General features: G+C 39.1%; 1 protein-coding gene across 28 annotated transcripts in view; it reads left to right on the top strand.

Annotated features, from left to right (window-relative positions):
• Positions 1–19,049, top strand: part of Epb41l3 (erythrocyte membrane protein band 4.1 like 3) — a 226,521-nt gene that overhangs the window by 83,897 nt on the left and 123,575 nt on the right. Inside the window, exon 1 of one of the 28 annotated variants that reach the window (XM_048806512.1) lies at positions 53–155. The exons of the other annotated variants lie outside the window; for them this stretch is intronic. The gene's annotated coding sequence lies outside the window, so the exon portion shown is untranslated. Of the gene's footprint in view, positions 1–52; positions 156–19,049 lie in introns of those variants that run through there. 28 annotated transcript variants of the gene reach the window in all.

Genomic DNA, 19,049 nt, shown 5'->3' with positions numbered 1-19,049 from the left:
CTAGGGAGCGAGCTTTCCGTGCTGGGAGGTGCGGAGGGCGGGGGGCGACACTGCGGCGCCGCCCTGGGCGTGTGGCCCGCTGCGGGAGGGGCCCTGCGCCCAGCGACTGCGGGCTCATCCCGGGTGCAGTCGCTGGCGGGTGCGGCGTGGGGCCGGTAAGGTGCGCGGGGCACAAAGCATCCTTGCTCCACAGTGGAGCTGACCGCTTTTATATAACTTGCTTCTTCCCCCAAAACTGGGGCAACGTCCCCGGTCGGCAGCGGGAACACAGGCCCGGCGGTTGGGGGGAGGGGGGGAGGAGAGGGAAGCGTCAGAACGAGGTTTCTTGGGTCTGGGCACCTGCGGGTCTCCTAACCCCTGCCTCCTCCCCGCGGGCAGGCCCAGCCCAGGGCGCGGCAGGGTGCTGCTCACCTGGCGCCTGCTGCCTGCCGCGCTGCGAGCTGCCTTGGGAGGTGTCTGCGAAGGCGGCTCTGCGGCGGTGGGGGTGGGGAGGCCGGGACTTGGGACCGCTGGAGTCGGGGTCTCAGCCAGTTTGGACTAGTGTTTCCTGGTTTTTGCCGCAGGGGCTCGCTTTCTCGGGTTTCCTGCCTTAATCTCGCCCTACTTCTTCCTTACCCCCTTCCCTCTCCCCACTTCTCACCCCCGCGCCAAGTTCATGGCTTCTGCAATGCGGTGGGTGTGGTTACCTAGTAAATTGTAACTGTGGTCCTTTGCGGTGGGGAGCATTCTTTCCCTTTTTCTTCTTAGATGTAGGGATCTGAAGTTTACTAGGGGTTTTTCCTGCCTCTACAGGCCAGGATTAAAGTTGGGAAGAGATTGTTGCGGAACAAATAGAATGATAAAGAAAACATGTGGTATTAATTACGAGTGGAGGCTGGGCTGGGAAATCCTGAGAGGGCCAGGCAGTCCTGCTAATGCAGTGCTTCCATTACGTGTTTAAGTTGGTGTTTCAGCTTTTTTACATTAGTCTTGCGGAATTGCTTTTGCAGATATCCTTCCTGTCTTTCTTTTGGGCCCATTTTAGGGTCTCTGAGGCATCCAGGTGTGCTGGAGTTTGTCTCAGTAGCATTAACTTTCCAAATAGAGGAGTAGTCAAGCCAAATGCTAAAAACATTCTTTTTGAATTTCGCACTGAGTTTTAAAGGCTCAAGGAAACAAAATGGTAAACTCCGCGTATATCTGGGAGCCCGTGAACCCAGCACCAATTACAACAAAGGAACACATCAAAGCCTAGAGAATGTGGGGCCCTGGGAGGTGATTTATATCTGGGCTCAGAGAGGGTATTTATTTTTAAAAAAGTATGTTAATTTTGGCATCAAACTTTTAAAACCTTATTTGGAGTAACAAAACTATTATGAGAGGAAAACAATTCTAGATTAGAGAAGCGTGGCTTTAATGTGTTAATTTGCAAGGCACTAATAAAAGCTGAATGCTAAATACTGTCTCTTTGCATTATGATTTTCTGATGATTTAGGAAAGAAAAATAATTAGATGCATAAGTTATTGCGTAAAGTTTAGCTAAAAAACACTTAAGTCACTTTTGTGAAAAAAAAAAACCCCATGTTTTGTAAATGATTTATCATTGTCAAGAGAAGCCACTTTAATTCATAAACCCTTTTTAAGTGAAGAACTGAAGAGCTGTAGGTCAAAGGTCAGCATCTCAGTGAAATATTTACATTTAATTTTTAAGTCATTCCTTTTGCATGAATGTGATTTAGGTTAAAAGCAGTTTTTGTCACCAATTTGCCTGGGGCTTGGACTTGGGCCAACTTTGATTTGTGTCAGAATATTAGATCAGGAATTTTTTAAAAACTTGATCAGATGCAAACATTTACATATATATATATATTTTGCCCTTTAAAAACTGATACATCAGATGCATCAAGGAACCACCTAAGTAGAAGAGGGGCAACAATCCAAGTCTTAAGAGAAATGATGTTATCATCATTTTGTGGCTTTTTTTCTTAATTTACCATATATTGGATTAAATGTGGCAGGAACTTTCTGTACAAGTGTGTTCTTCTTTGTTGTAGAATGTGCATTCATCTTTTAAGTTAGTGCTTTTAAAAAGTTTCAGAATTGACAAATTAGAATTCATGTCCTTCACCAATAATATGGAACTTCAAGTGAAACATAATGTGTTTTCTTTCTTTGAGAATTTGACTAAAATGAGAGAGGTTTCTTAAGTAGTATCCCCTGATCATCTTTACTTCTCATAGTCTTTTCCAAGTACCCCATCAATTTTTCCTTTTGGATGTCAGCTTTATTATGGAGCATGGATGCACCATTGAAAACCATGAATCAAATTTATCTTTAGCACCACTTCATTTAGAGAGATCCTTAATGGTGCAATTGCAGCATCTATTTCTTTCAGAAGACTTGCTAGCTGCTAATTTGTTGGGAATTCATCAGACACGCTGGGCTCCTGGAGGATTTTACTGTCATTTGATTTGCCCTGGCTGTATAGAATTATGTGCTCAGAAGCAAGGACTGGAGCAGTGAAGTCATTGCCCTGCTTGGTGTTGTGACATCACTGTGGCTCAGAGGAAACAAGGGTGGGGCAGGCAAAACCAGACTGTCTGAAGCATCTTCCTGGCTTTAACTTTGCCTGATGAATGAATGAGACTCTTTTCTCACATTGAACTGCGCCACAAGGTATTGTTTGGAGAATTGGACCAAAAGAGTGAATATAAGACTGCATGGGAGAATATGTCTCAAAGATCAAGGAAGAAGAGGTTTTTGGTCAAACAGTAGCAATTATTGAATATTCCTTTTGTGAAGGAAAATACTATAATTTAAAAAATTATCTAAAGAATCAGAATAATGAGTCAGTATTTTAATAATGCATTGAGATCAATCTGTTTCTTACTCTTCTTTGCACCAAAATAGGATTCTTGGTTTAGATTCTTGGGGTTTTCTTTTAAAAGTACGTGGTCAGTTTAAAGGTACAGTTCATTTTCTGGGTAAGCAGTGTTCTTTCTCATTTGTTTTTAAGTGATGTGCTTACAGTTGGTAATGGAAAAAAATCTAAAGCTTGGGGTTTCACAAGTGTAGTGATACCTGCAGTAATTTGAGGTAATTGATTGCCATTTAAATTTTTGTTTTATTTGCTAATTATTTTATAATTTAGCATTTTAATCCTCATTTAGAATTCTAGTGCAGAGATGATCTGAGACATGTTTCTCTCAAATTAGTGTTGCATAAATTATAAAAGGAAGAACTGAGATTCTGAAACTATTAAGTACATCTGATGTTTTGATTTCTGAATTTAACATATGTAAGCATAAAAATATGAAGATCCACAGAGCAGCTGTAGATGTTCATTGTCTTTTCTATATCTCATTGCTAAGATGACTGTCAGTTTTTCATGTGGAGGATATTACATATATATGAGAGCTCAGGGCAGATTTTACTAAATTGTGTAGCTTTTCCAAATCAAAAGGAAAAGAGAAAAGAAAAATGGGAAGGATGATGGAAGTAGAGAAGTTGAAATTAGGTACCAGAACTGCAGATCTCTTGGTAGAAATGTCTTGGGTACTACATTTTTAGACCTCCAGATGATTGGTTAAATTGCACACTTTAGGATTGTAAGCTTCTATTAGCACCAAACCTCTAATTCTTTTGTAATTTGCAGTATAGAGAAAAAGCTGACAATTTAATTTTAAGATTGCTGACATTTTGAGGCATTGTTCTTATAGCTCTTCCTTACAGATTCAAAAGGGTTGGGGGAAAGGGGAGAGACAGAAAGGTCTATATTAGACATAGAAAACAAATGCAATATTTAACCTGCCTCCTGTGTTTTTTCTTCCAATTGCACTGAGTGAGTGCCTGATGTGGGTGGGAACTTCTTTTGAGCTTTTGTCCCCAAACCAAGCAGACACTGAAACCCCTAAAGTATTGAGTAAGTATTTATGGAACTGAATAAAAAATGAGGCCATTTGTGACTTATGGTGCACTTTAGGGGGGAAAAAAATGGGATGGCTTAAGAAGCGCTGTGGTGTATGTAAAAATGCGAATTACCATGCTCACGCATGCAGTCATTATTTTTAATAGCAGGATCCTCTTCATAAGAAACTCTGGTCCTCTGTCTGTAGCTCCAATTGTGTAACTTCTAGAGGTTTTTCCATATCAGAGAGGAGAATACTGCAGGTATTAAGATGAAAAACATTTTTAAAAAAGAATGGTTTCTTTGAGGGGAGTACTGCAGGGGGTTCTGCGTCCTCCCCTGCCAGCTCTAATTGGTGTCAGGGAGGACATCAGTGTAGGGGGAATACTCAGAGAGGAGGGGAGGAAGCAGATGGGAGGTCGACAAAAACTGAAATGGATTAGTCCTGGAAGATGGTATTGATCCTAGCGTTGAACTAAAAAAAGGAAAAAACTCTTTTCTGTTGTAGATCTCTCTTTTGGGGCTTTGGTACTTATGGTTTTACATTGTCAAATAGTTTCCATGTATTTTATTCAGGCCTCAAATCTCATCATTTCTAAAAACAAACTTATTTCTCCCACATTTAACATCTCTGAAGTTGGGATATGTTTTACAATACCATCATGGCGGAGAAGAAGCTGATAGTCCAATTCATTTGATTGTGAATGTGTATCAAAAATTGGACATTGGAGATCAGCTGATTGGAAGAAAGTCCTGAAGTCATGGAGCACTCTTTTTAGAAACAATGTGGTTCCTGTGCTCTTGGGGACACAGAAGATGGTAACATGCAAAATCATAAAGAGCAGTAACTCTGAGTGGGCATGCAGGTTGGTGGAGTTGGATTCTGTATGTGTGAAAAATTTTAGAAGCCCCTAGAACATTTCATTTGCTTATATTTTCCTTATGCATGCATTGAATACCTAGATAAGTCTAAAAGTTTTTTTAAGTGGAAAATTCAAATTGCAGTCTTTAAAAATGTGTGAGTCATTGCTTAATTGGCAGAGTGCTGCATCACATGATGTTATCTCTTACAACCAATGATGTCATGCCTTTCATGAAATATGGTTTGTCACTTTTATGAAGTAGGGCAGCTTTCTATCACTGTAACATAGCTGAGATAATCAACTTAAAAAGTAGAAAAGTTTATCTGTGCTCACAGTTTTGGAGGTTTCCATCCATGGTCATTGGCCTGTTGCTTTTGGGCTTGTGGTGAGACAGTGGTGGAGCAAAGCTGCTCACCTCCTGACTACTAGGAGCCTAAAGGTCAGGGAGGGGCAGGGTCCCAAATTTGGCTTCAAAGACAGAACCCCCAGTGACCTGACTTCCTGCAACTAGACCCCACCTCTAAAAGGTTCCATCACCTCCCAGTAGTACCACAGGCTGAGGACCGTGCCTTTTAACTCATGGCCCTGTGGGAGACATTTCATATCCATACTGCAGTACTTAGCTGTGCTAGCTTTTAAAAAATGATTTATAATATTGAGTGCTTATTTACAGGGTCAATTGTATGTGTTAGTAATTATGTTTCCTAAGTGCCTCATTTTATAGGAGAGATATGTTGAATGATGTTCATTTGCTATTTTGATCTTTGATAGATAGTTAGATTTTGATAGAGATTAGTCCTTGAGAAGACATTCTGGATGGGGCATGCGGAACTAGCTGGAGTGTAGCCTCTATGCCGGGGAGTAGTGGGAGATGATCTAAGGAGGGAGGCTGTGGCCTGATTGTGGAAGGTTTTGGGATATTTTTCACTTCACTAGATAGTGGGGAGCCATTGAAAGTGGTTAACTAGGGAAGAAAAATGTGTATCTAATCATAAATGTAGCACAAATTGCAAAGTTAGGAATATAGAGACAGATGGTCTTTTGTTGATGGAGTAATCCAAAAATTTTGAGAAATGAATGTAACAATTTTTCCTCTCAGTGATTGATATTTTGGCAATTCATCCTATATATTTTTTTTGTGGTTGTGTTTAGCTGGAGATTAAATATTAATTTTTGGACTGTGAGAGATACAAAATGAGATATAATAGAGGATAACATTTTCCTTTTTATTTGTCCTTCCAGTTAAAATGCCTTTATTATTTCAGTTGTTAAAAATAATGCACACTCATTTTACAGTATATTCTGACAATATTGAAGAAATAAAAAAAGAAGAAATCCCATTTGGAAATATATACTGTTAATATTCTTGAAAAATATCTTTCCAAAGCTACGTATCTGAAAGTGAAATCTGTTGTGGGTCTTAACATCAAATTGATCTGGGCTGGGCTCCTGGATTCCTTGTGCAATAAGTATATGATGTGGGTCAAGTCTTTTTACTTCTTAGAGTGAGTGAGTTCATTTATAAAAGTCCATAATGCATGAGGATTAAATATGCAATAACACAAACACCATCCACAACTCCTGGTGTATCATGTCTGGTAAAGTAGCCATAACATTATTTTATTTATATATATAATTTTTTTTTCACGGATGGATGCATAATGTTTTACATGGTTTGACTTCTGTCTTAAATACTACTGTGCATAATTTTCTTTTTTACATAACTCTATGTTCAGGAAAGCTTTTTCACATATGTGAATCTGTACCCACATCATTATGCTTAATGGCAAATAAACATTTCATTTAGTCCTGAACAGTTCAGGTAAAGGATCATTACCTTCATCTAAGGATCATTTGATCAGATTGTCATCTAGCCCTGCCTCCTCCTGTTCCTCACTGCTGCCCTTTTCATCATCCTCTTCTAGCACATGCATCAGAAGGCTGTGGTAAACAGGACAGTGAGCACAATTAAAATCTCTGAGGATCATTATGTACATCTGTGTCCTGTGGGACCTTTTGCTTTTTGTCATTCTAAACAATCAGACTTTCACCATTTCCAATTTCTTCCTTCCAGTTTTAATGTTGTCTCTTCCTATTAGGTTGGCTTCACCCAGCCCAGTCTACCCTGAATTCCCTGTGTGACTCCAGATAGGCCCCAAGGGGCAGTGTACAAAACAGCCTGTACTTGAACTAGACTCTTCAGAGGCAAGATATTCTGAGTGGTGTCAGCTCTCAGCCTCAGGGCACAGATTTCATGCAAAGTCTCCAGGGATGTGGGCCACTGTGTTGTTATTTACAAGTGCTAGGTGCTGACTGGCCTTGGGTTTGCTTGGGTCTCCATCTTGTGTTCCCCACGTTCATTCAGCTAAAGATCAGGTTCTGATCCTGAAGGTGTGCTGCCTGGTGTGTCTCCCAGACTTCTGTTAACTTCTGTGAAGGAGTCTGTAAGCTCAAGGCCAGGCCTGAGAGTTGTCTGCTGGATGTCAAATATACGTAACATTACTGATATCACAAAGATGTAGAAAGTCTTTGGCAATTTCATCATAGAGAATTATTCTTAATGAATTTTTGGTGCTTTTTGTGATAGTCATTTTCCTGCCTCTATAACAATGTGCCTAAGATAATCGGCTTGTAAGAAGGAAGGATTTATTTGGACTCATGGTTTTAGAGCTTTCACTCTGTGACTGCGTGGCCCAGGTGCTTTGGGCCTGGAGCAAGGCAGCACATTGTGCCAGTTGTGGGTGGTGGAGGAAAACCTCATGGCAGCTAGAAGGGAAAGCATAGAGAGGAAGGACTCCGCCTCCCAATAGCCCTAGTGACCTAGGCCCCACCTCCTAAAGGTTCTTCCTCCCCATAGCACTACAGGCTGGAGACCAAGCCTTGAGCATGTGGAGCTTTTGGGGACATTGAAGACTCAAACCATACAACTTTATACAACTATCTTGGAGTAAGTATAGGCCTGGGGAAATAGGGTTGACTTATTTCTCTAGCTCAAGACCTTTGGAATTCTTGAAATGTTGCTAGCAGTAATTCATGGGGAGCAGCCATGTCGTAGAATAAAAAGAATATGTTAAGTTACACAAGACACAGATTGAAACACCTGCTAATCTTTAACTAGTTTGTTCTGGGTGGCTCACTCACTTTCTCTGGGCAAGGGTCCCCAGCTGTGATATGGTAGTGGTGCTGCATGAAATGAGATCTATATTATAAACATCTAGGTCAGCGAGTAATGAGAGTAGGCACATAGTTCATGTTTTTCCATTTCAGCTAGTATATATTGTTTGCTTTCTTTTGCTTGTTACTAGGGACTACTGTTAGAAAATTTGAGAATCCAAAGGTGACCCTTAAAGAGAGTCTAGAATATTTGTGGCTTTCCACCACAAACCCCATAATCCAAAACATGATTCTTAATGGTAATGTAGCTTTTGGTTAAGTATGAAACTCCAAACAACAATTTTAGAGGTTTACAAAGAATGAGACACAAGGGTCTTCAAGTTTTCATGGGCAACAGAATAACCTGGGGAGTTTGTTAAGGAGGAATTTGTTATGGAGTATGTTAAGGGGATCCATCCACAGATTCCCACTTAATAGGTCTGGAGCTGCATCCAGGCAACCTCTATCCAACAGGTAGCTCAGTAGCATCTGATGCAAGTGGGCCCTGGACCACATTTTGAACTAAAAGACTAAAGACACTTTTCTTAACGATTCTTCAGTTTATTGGCTATTTTCAGCTAAGCATTTAATCTGGAAAGATAATGCACCATAAATAAATAAAACTAATATTTAAGAAAATGCTTAGCATAGAGCAAAAAGCTCCGGCCCTGGGCTCAGAATGCCTGGGTTTCCATTTTGGCCTGTCCAGCACTGGCAATTTTTGTTGCCCTAGGAAATTATGTCAAATTTAAAAGGTTAAGGAAACAGGGTAAAGGGCTAGTTTTCTTATCTATTAAAATAGGATGAGAGTAATTATAGAGCTGAATGGGTCAGTAGGATTAACATAATCAAAGTGAAAATACATGGCTCTTCATATGTCTAGCCTTTGGGGTTAATTTTCGGTCATTGTGATAAAGGAGTTAAATGAAAGTGAAGAACGATGTCTCCCTGAGTAAATAATTCTCTTGATCAAAATCATACTGAACTATTTGGGTCCCACTGATATTGTCAAAAGTATTATGAAGTTCTTATATATGTGAAACTTAAACTTTGTTTTCTCTGTAGGTATTACTGTGTTAGTGATATTAACAAGTGGTGAGTGATCAGATTGTAACGAAGTGTATGTTAATTAGCATTTTATGTACTGTATTCATATTAAGAAGGACACACATAATACATATATATAAGCCATATATAGGGACAGCAAAATAAAAGTCACTGTATGGTACATATAGATTGCATTGGTTTCTTAGAACCCAAAAGTGAATTCAAGAGGCTGTAGTTGCCAGTCAGCCTTTAGGAACTTAAAATATTTTTTTCAGCATTTCCCCTGCTTGGTATAGGGCCAGCAAGCCAGTGAGTTATCATCCATCTTCAGACCATAATGATGACTCCCCCTATTGAACTGTCTCCAGGTGTCATCAAACATGCAAAATTGAAGCTAAGTGTGCTAAGAGTATTTAGCACTAAGACCAAGACATGTGTGAAGATCTTTTATAAAAGATAAAACACACACACACACACACACACACACACATATGTAAGTTAAACTGGATGATTTTTTTCCACTCAATTTCTAGTTAAGTAGTCTGCCTGCAATATCTACTAGTTGTTTATGTTTACCTTCAGACCTGTTATTTTTACAGACCTGTTATTTCTTGTTAAAGAGTTGGATTTCAACTTGATGATTTCCTTGCCTGAGGCTTCTCCTGGCTGGCATTTTAAAATATCTTATTTGATCATATTAGTGTATGCAAGAGCCTGTGTTGCTGGTGGCTCCTCATCTCAGTGGATGCTTTACTGTACCCACAAATTGAATGCAGGCCAGCCTCAGAATCATCTCCAAATGACTCTTGTTCAAGTGTCTCTCAACCTAAAGAAAACAAACCAACCCATCTTTTGAATCAGCTTCCCCTTCAAGGTCATTGCCAATACTGCTTCTCAGCTCTTGGCCTTGAGCCAAACTTTTTGAAATTATAATTTGTCCAGGCAGGATACTCTTTGACCACAGTGACAGAATTAAAAGATTCCCCAAAGTGTACTTAAATACATATTCACACTGAAAAGACTGATGACACATACCAGGACACTTTGAGCCTTTTTAAAGTTGTGTTTCTTTCTTTGTTCCTTTATCTGCTAATTTGTTGTTCCACAAATACTTAGGGAATGCTATTGCAAACCTGGTTCCTTTCTCAGTCCTGGGATTGCAACAATAAACGGGACAGATCAAGCTCTATTCTTCTACGACCTGTGTTTTAAACTGGGGGAGGGGCAAGCAAATACGATTTCAAATAGCCAGGAGTGATCGGAGTAGGATTGGATCCCAGTGGCTTTGGGTGTAGAAGGCTTCTTTAGATACTGTTATTTGCAGGATGTTTAACATTTCATCGCATCCTGTATTCCTCTTTGCCCCTCTTCTCTGCAAGTGTGATGTCAGTTCTAGATTCTAAGAGGTATCTGGCAGGGACCGTGTTTGCGCCTGGTACAGTACCTTTTACAGAGCGGTCTCCTGTTAACTGCTGAATAAATAGCTCTGACTCACTACTTTTCTTTCTTGGCTTGGCTCTCTTAGCTTGGCTTTCCTTGTGATAGTATTTTGACTTAAAAATGTATACTCTCTATCATGTAAGTTTAATTGTTTCTGTGGTTCCATTCAGACGTGGACTTCCGAAGAAGCTTCAGGAGACATTCCTGGCAGAATGGTTTTCCATGGTTTGCCCCTAAATTTGAATCCATACTTTTATAATCTTTTTCCTTAAGAAGGTACTCCACATTTGTAGAATCTTCATTGCTTATGAAACCTTCATCTGTCCCTGATCCTAAAACACATTAACCTGCCCGTTTGTGAATTTTGACTGCATTCTAGTAAAATCAGGATCCAGAATTTGACATTATACCAACTCACATTCCTTTGAAGTATCTGGTGGGCACATGACGCATTCATAGGCTTGAATTTATTTGTGGCCTGGCTAATGAACACACATTCATCTGTAAATGTGCAGAGCAGCCGCTTTCTTCTTCCTGCAGAATTCTTGTGGAGATCCAGTGGCATTCAGGAAAGCCCCTTTTGAACTGTAAAGGTGTGAGATAATAATTGTCCAGTTGTTGGGGAGCACGGAAAGCCCTCAGAGGCACAAATGTCTGCTTGCTTTCCTGCTCTGCTCCTGCAGTTTATATTTTTGTTCCTCCTCCTAACCATGGGGAATATCCTGAAGGGCCAGCCTTGTGCAGTCACTGAGCTGGATGGGACAGCAGTGCCCATCCTCATGGGTTTCCTGCCATCCTGGCTTGGAGATAAGAACTTGCCTCCTGAGCTGTTGCAGTTCACTGGGACAAGGGCTGTAATAGGGAAATCAGGGCACTTCAGCTCAATGATGGAGAATCAGAATCATCCAAATAGGAAGGTAATTAAAACTGTGGAAGATGAGGCCACCAAAGAGGATAAGAGTGAAAAGAGTCTGCAAGGAGGAAAGAAATCATGGTGGGAAATGTGATCACGGACCAAGCAGTGCCTAGGTCCTCCAGCATCCAGTTGATCTTGACCTCTGGGCTCTTCCCTTTGAGCTTGGCTGTGCTCTTGGAGGAGGCCATGAGGAGCTTAGAGCAGCAGCACTGGTTTTCCCAGTAAGTGCACTGATTCTTCCACTTCTTGGCTTTTCTTTGCTCTTCCACCCTCCTTTTCTAAGGGCAGCCACCTGGAGTGGGTTTCCTAGAGAGAAGAAGTCAGGACGCGGAGCTCTAGCGTACCAGCAGGGATACTTGGAAGCTGGCAGAGAAACCAACCGCTGCTCTTTCTACCCTGCTGGAGGGGAGGCAAGAAATAGAAAAGAAATTTGTCTTTTCAGAAACAGAATGTCAGTTTTTTCCACCATGTTCTATTTTTGTAGAGGATTTGGTTGAGAAGCAGAGGTGACATCAACAGAAAGTGCTGACCTCCTAGGTAGGTGCGGGGCTGTATTTAAAATGGTGACAGGCGGCTGGGCTGAAAGCACCAAATATAAATTTGCGATGTTTTCTTTCAAGCAGCGCTTTTCTGTAGATCACAGAGTCTCTAATGTGCAGTTGCAGAGTTACCAGAGAAGTCATGGCAGCTCTTTAATTCCCTTAATATACTCTTATTCTCCTCTTGAAAATGGAATTGATTCTATCAGTGGCAGCATATTCTTGATCCTGGCTGAACAGAAATATTGGTATTGACTTGCCCATGACTCAGAGATCAGCCTCGGTTGGACCCAAGGGTGAATAGCTAAGCAGCCAGGGAATGCTGAGATAAGATGGAGGGTTCTTATTAAAAAATAGTGTGAAAAGGTTCTGATAGCATGAGAAGGTTGAAGGAGAGTCTAATAACCACCTCCCTATTTCAGCATCCACCTCAAGGAAACATTCCCCCCCACCCTGGCATTTCCCTCCAAACCTGTGCCTGAGCTGCTACTCTTCTGAAATTGTTCAATGTAACCATAGATATCCTTCCACATCACTATTGGTAGCATCATTAAATTATTTGTGATATTGTTTTTAATGCTTCCGAATCTTTAATAACACTGTGTATCCTTCTGTAACTTGCTCTGTTGTTTATCAGTGTGTCTGAGAGTCAAGTAGATTCCTCTGTGTTGATTTTGTGTAGTATTCATTCATGGTATATTTCTTAGTGATGAAGGCTGGGCCATTTTAGCACAGTCGAAGGTAAACAGGCTTTTTTTTTTTTTCTTACCAATGAATATTCCATTGTCTTAATCAAGGTCGTGGCTTCCTCACTGACCCTTAACCTGGATCATGCAGAGGACTTGGACTTGTGGCCTCCAGCCTGGAACATTCTCCCCCAGCTTATTTACACAGCTGCTCACTCCCTTAGCTCCCATAATCCTTTGCTTGTTAGTGAAGCCCACACCTACTCCCTTCTCACTTTCTCCCACTCCTCTCCAGCACAGCCTAGGCCCCTTCCTTGAATACTTCTCACCTATGACAATATATTTTACTCATTCATCGTGTCTCTTTTAACCAGATTATCAGATACACAGATACAGGATTTATACCTATGTGTTCACTGCTGTAGATGTCCCGCTCTTAGAACAGTGCTTGGCACTTAATAGTTGCTTACTAAATATTCATTTATTTGTATTTACTAATAAATGAGGTGTTGTTGTTTTGCATGGGTTCCACCACTGAGCTACATCCCCAACCTTCAGTAATATTTAAATGCGGGAGAAGTTTAAAAATATATTGTGAAACAATCCCATAAACTTATGAAGGAAAATTCTAGATCAATCTTTAATATTTTACACGGCAGATAATGATTTTGTTAAAAATGATTTGACTTAACATCGTATAACCTTAAAACATGAGACACCCTAATGAGAGGAGCTTGGCTGTCCACCTGCAGGACCCTCTGAGACGTGAGCTAATTGGTGTAGGTCAGACCAAGTCCTTATTCCACTGAGCAAGGAGTGTGACCATGCTTCCCTGGATGACAGTTGTGTTCCAGTGGTTTTCAATTAACTTAGATGTGGGATTTTTCATGCTTGTTAGAGTAATTTTCCCCTCCCTAAGAATTAGCACTTTCATTTTGTTAATACTTTATCTGATATACCATCTGGCTTCCCCCTTTTGATCTCTTCCAATTTTAGCACAGTCATCAAAGGTAAACAGACTTTTTTTTTTCTTAACCAATGAATATTCCATTGTCTTATCATATGGAAACTAATTTGTACACTTCTAGTTTTCACTCTCTGTATTCAGCACTGGGAAAATCAAAGTGCAGTTGGTGTTCATTCTGAGTTCTTCAGTTAAGCACCAAGTAGATAAGGGAGAGTTTGATTAGGTGTGCATTCTAATCAAAGAAAAAAGAATGGTAATTTTTTGTCTGGACTCCTATAGATTATTCTGAAGTATAAAGATTGACAATTACATTTTCCTGTCTGTAAACTGATTTGTAACTTAGTTTTGAAGAATTTCGTATCCTCAAGGAAGTTCTTGTTATTGTCTTATTTTTATTTCTTTCTAGACAATTAAAGTTTTCTCTAAATCTAAGTTGCACATGTAGATTTTGGGAGAGCAGAAATCAGAAATTTCTCTTCTAGATCCAGTTTCTTGGTGCATGTTGGTGAAATTGAATGTTCTCTATTTATTGTTAAATTTGTATTTAATTGCGTTTCTGCTTGATGCCAATATTGTTCTTGAGTGAAGTTCTAGGATTGGCAGGATGATTTGATTATGTCTGGTTGATAAAGAGAAGTCAATTGAGTGGTAAATATGTCCACTTAGATATTCTGTATAAACTGAAGGTGTGGGAGGCATGGATTCTCCTTAATCATTCCTTGTAAACTGATTCTGTGATGATCTCCATGAACAGTCTGACTTAAAAACACAAGTGCCCCATCTCTGGCCCTATCTATATTTGGCCTCCCTGATTTTTAGATGTCTGATGATGACTATCACTCAACTTGTTCTTCAGCAAGGCCTGCCAGGATTCTGTCTCAGGCCTGGACCATCAAGTATGATGTTTTGAAGCTCTTTTTTAAAGCGTCTCCAATGCCATAGGTAATTGTTTTTATGGCCTTCTGTAAAATGGAATTGCTTGATAGAGCTGTCTTGTTTCCTAGGGGCCTTTTATCTGATACTGAAAAGAGGGTGAGGCTGAAAATGTTTCAATAGAAATGCCAGCATCAGCATCATCCGCATAAATGTTAAATATGCATCCATGATTCCTTCTATAAAAGACACCTTCTTAGATGGAGGTGCGGTCTTACAGTACCTGCAGTAATGTTAATGCAGAAAAGGGAAGTTTTTTGGTTGTAGAAAAGATATTCTCTAATAACTTAGGATTCAGGAGGCCTGAACCCCCGAAAATCAGACATTCTCAGATTTCTAAATTCTGAGAAGATATATGTAAAGTGTTATTTTGTGTTTTGTATTGTTGCATATAATATACATAATAATCATACATGTATGTTATAATTATATGTATATGATAATGTGTTGGTCAGATTTCTGTTTCTAAATTATATAATGTTCACATTGAATCCCAATTCAGCCACTTTTTACTAACAGTGTCAGCTGTAGGCAAGTTCTTCAGTGCCCCTTAATTTTAGTGTCGTCTTCTCTAAGGTGTGGATAGCAAAATTAACCTTGTTTTGTTTATGGGAAGTTTATGTGCATGTCCAAAATGGAAATTGAGGTAAGGTTGACCACAGTGTGTTCTGAGTTAGTATTACTAATGCTTACAGAATTAGTTTTAAAATGCCAGGCCATGGAGCCTTGCTGGGCCATGTGAACATTTTCCCGGAACTGTGGTCTTTCTCTTGGATAATTTCTCATTGCTTTGGTTTTCTGATCCCACATTGACCTGCTCAGAGGATGTGAGATTGTATTTTAGCAAAGTGGAATTCCTCAGGTTGCAGAGCTACCTTGTTTCCTGCAGATAACCAATAGAGATAGCCAAAAAATTGTTTTTCTCTTATGGTAGGAAAGCAGATGTAACAGTATAGGGTAGTAATTAAGAGCCCAGCCAATTGCTAACTTTATGACCCAAGGAAAGTTTAATAACATTTCTGTGCATCAATTTCTTCAGTTGGTAATAATAATAGTACCTATTTCATAAATTGTGAGAGTTGAAAGTTAAATGAATTCATATTTGTAGGGATAAACATACACATACAGATATTCACATAGATCATTTATATAGAATATGCATTTAAACGTTTGTGAGTTATTATAAAGCTATATCTGTATGCACCCACACATGTACTTTTAAGTTTAAAAGAAAAAATTTTAAACCAAAAATAGTAGGAAGGACATGATATTGTATGACTTTTCTCAAAAAGGTTAATTAACAAACATAAAAACAGTTACTAAAATTTTTAAAAATTAGATGAATTTGAATAAAGAATAATTGCATTGTATTTTGTAAAAAAGATTATAAGTTATTTGTTTATGTCAGATTATTAGTATTAGCCTATTTCTGATTTGTGGTGTTGGTTTATAGTTTCATTTGCAAAAGCCCCATTTTGTTTGAGGAAGAAAAAACAAGATTTACAATAAGGTGACTAGTGACTAAGAATCAAAGGAAGACTTGGTGAGACAAAAAAAAACCTTGAAGAAATTCACACTTACAAAGCATCTATTCAGAAACCAGTATGGATAATATTTGCCTCAGTGCCCATGTCTCACATCACTGATGTTCAATAATGCCACTTTCCCAGTCTGTGAAATATGCAAGTATGGAAACCACTGTTTCAGGGCATTTGTGGCCCTTGTAGGAGGTGTATAGCAGATGTTTGTCCTTAAGGAAGATTATCACGGGAATTACTCATTTTGTATATCCCTGTTTGCTAAAGCTATGATGGTTCTGATATTTTCATATCTTGTTATTCTCTTTCAATAACAAAATATAGTTTGATTTATGGTAATTATAGTAAAACTGAAAAATTATATATTATTTTGAATCTGTTGCTTTACTTTGCTTTTTTTATTGTTTAAGATCTCCCCTCCCCCCCATTAGGATGGCTTTTAAGAAGAATTATATTTCTTTTTTGGCTCAAAAAATGTAGACATTGATCAAAATCTAGAAATACATATGTATGTGCTCTGAAGGCTCTCAACTCCCATGATATTTTAGAGCATGGACTGTTGGTTTTACCTGTGTGCTTCAGAATCTGAGTAGAATAGGAAAGGTTGAAATGTACAGGCTCCAAAAGATAGTGTATTAAGCATAACTTGAATGACCAATACCTTCTTTCATCTAGAGCATGAATTATATCTACATACATACATTGATTATATTATTATAATGCAACTAAAAATCTGTTTGGCATTGAGCAGAGTAAATATTTTTGTTCTACCAAGATAATCCTTTTACTTGGAACCAACTTTGCCAGGGGCATTTTTGTTAATATTATATATTATGATTAAGGTTTTTATGGCTGAGGTTGAGACTAGTGGTCAGAGTGGTCAGTATTTCAATATTTTATGACTATGTTAATTTCAGTGATCTTTGGAGTACCTATTGAGTTAGTCATTTTACACGCATTCCCTTCTGCATCAAATATTTCTTAAATACCTATTATGTACTGTGAACTTTTCTACATAGCAGCAAGGTAAAACCAAAAAAAATTCCTTCCCAGGTAGAGCTTATGTTCTAGTGGGATCTGCCATTATTTGTAAGCCCACAGCATGTCAGATAGGTATTTACTTCTTGGTTTATAGAGAGGAAACTAAAGCTTAAGGAGTTACATGATTTGTTACAACATGTGGAGGAGTAAATGCAGATTTAGAACTTCAACTTGGGACTGTCTCATCCCAAAGCCATTTTGCCATTACATGCTGTGTGCTTCTTTAAACTTTAAATAGTTCCTTTCCTGATATTCTTATTCCTTACCAGACTATACTCTTCATATGTTACTTCTGTGTGAAATGACTGAAAATTAGAAACATATATGGCTGTGATAAATTCCTTGTATGTGGTGCTAAACTAGATAGAATTTGGGATTAACTGGATGAGCTGGCTGTTACCCCAGTCTAGACCTCAGCTGTGATCTTCCAAGTGGGCACAGGAGATGTGCACCACTCACCCAAGAAAAACCTACAATGAAATTCTAGATAGGATGTGGGTTTTGTGTACTCAGATAAGTACCTTAATGAGGTATATTCAACATTAGCCAACACTTCAATCCAGAGCTTTAAAAGCAAATCATTTCCTGGTCAGTTATTGAAAATACTTATGTTGCGATGATAAAATGGAAATACACCTTACAGACGGGGCATCTGTATTGTTAAAATCGTGATGCATTCTGGAATCATATCATTCATTGTTTTGACCAAGGACAAAGACTTAAGTTAATATTGATAATTACTCATGATATTCTTTTCCCACTTTTTGAGTGGTGTGTGAGCGTGTAGTGCATCTCTTTCTGCATTTGTTTTTTTAAGCACCCATTACTGAGTTTATGTTTTGGTAAATATTCACTCAGGAGATATACTGTGCATTCCTGCAAGTGTCTTATGTTAAAGCTGAAGGTTCATTTTGGAGTTTGTCTTATTCAAAGCTTCCATTTACAAGTAAGTAATACAGTGGAAGTTCAGGGTGACCAGATCCCTGCCCAAGGCTACTGGCCTCCCAGGTTGGAGTTGAGATCTCCCTTACCTGATCTCAGTTTTGGTGATTTAATGGTCCAGTTGTGGCAACAGTTCATTATTCAACTTGTGTGTGTGTGTGTGTGTGTGTGTGTGTTTCTTTTTCTATTGTGTTTTCATTGTCTGTCTGCAATTCCTGAATAGAAGCTCTTGCTTTTATATTCCTTTGCCCTAGAAGTTGGGGGAGAAGAGCAGAGGTGATATTGCTCAGAAGGAGAAAGACCAAAGTTAATTGGTGCAGCATTTTCTAATTGTGTTTAACCAAATAATAGATGTCATAAGAGCATTGTCCTTCTTGGAATTAATGTTCCAATTTGTGAAATGTTGGGTTAGTGTTTTTACCTGTTTTATCTTTAACTGTTTTTCACATACCAGTTCAACAAAATAATATTCACATGGAAAATCTCTTATCGTACTGGGGCATTTTCTAACCAGAACATTGTAACTCACAGGGGAGGTACTTAATCACCCTGGCCCTGGTTCTTCCTCTCCAGAATGAGGCAGGCAGCTTGATTGCTCTTCTAGATTAATACTCTGTGGCTCAGAAACATGTCCAACTTATTCACTCAGAAATAAATCTAGTGACCTAGTTTATTTGGCCTTGATTATTTTCTCCTTGATTTGCAGCATCTTTCTTTTGAGGGCATCTCTTCTGTGACATCTTGGAAAATGGAAATTGTTGACGAATGCTGTGTATTGTTATTAGTTTGGGTATCACGAAGCCTAACGGTGGAGTGGGAAATGAAGCAAAGCACCAAGGACAAGATGCTTGCTTCACCTCAGAAGGCAAAACAGGTCCATGGCTGAGAATCATTTGCTGCTCTCAACAGGGAGACATTTTAGGTGATTGCATTAACCAACATTTGTGAACCACTCTCCAGGAAATGGTAGTCTTCATGCTTGTGATTTCTTTGAAAACTGAACACTGTCAGTCTGTGGGATGATGAACAGTTATCAGTAATTACTCAGCTGAATCTACTGCAGATGCAGGGAAGGTTCCCACCCCCCCACCCCCCCAC

This window comes from Marmota marmota, unplaced genomic scaffold, assembly GCF_001458135.2.
Source record: "Marmota marmota marmota unplaced genomic scaffold, marMar, whole genome shotgun sequence".
NCBI classification, from domain to species: domain Eukaryota; kingdom Metazoa; phylum Chordata; class Mammalia; order Rodentia; family Sciuridae; genus Marmota; species Marmota marmota.
This window is presented reverse-complemented; position numbering and strand designations above follow the sequence as displayed.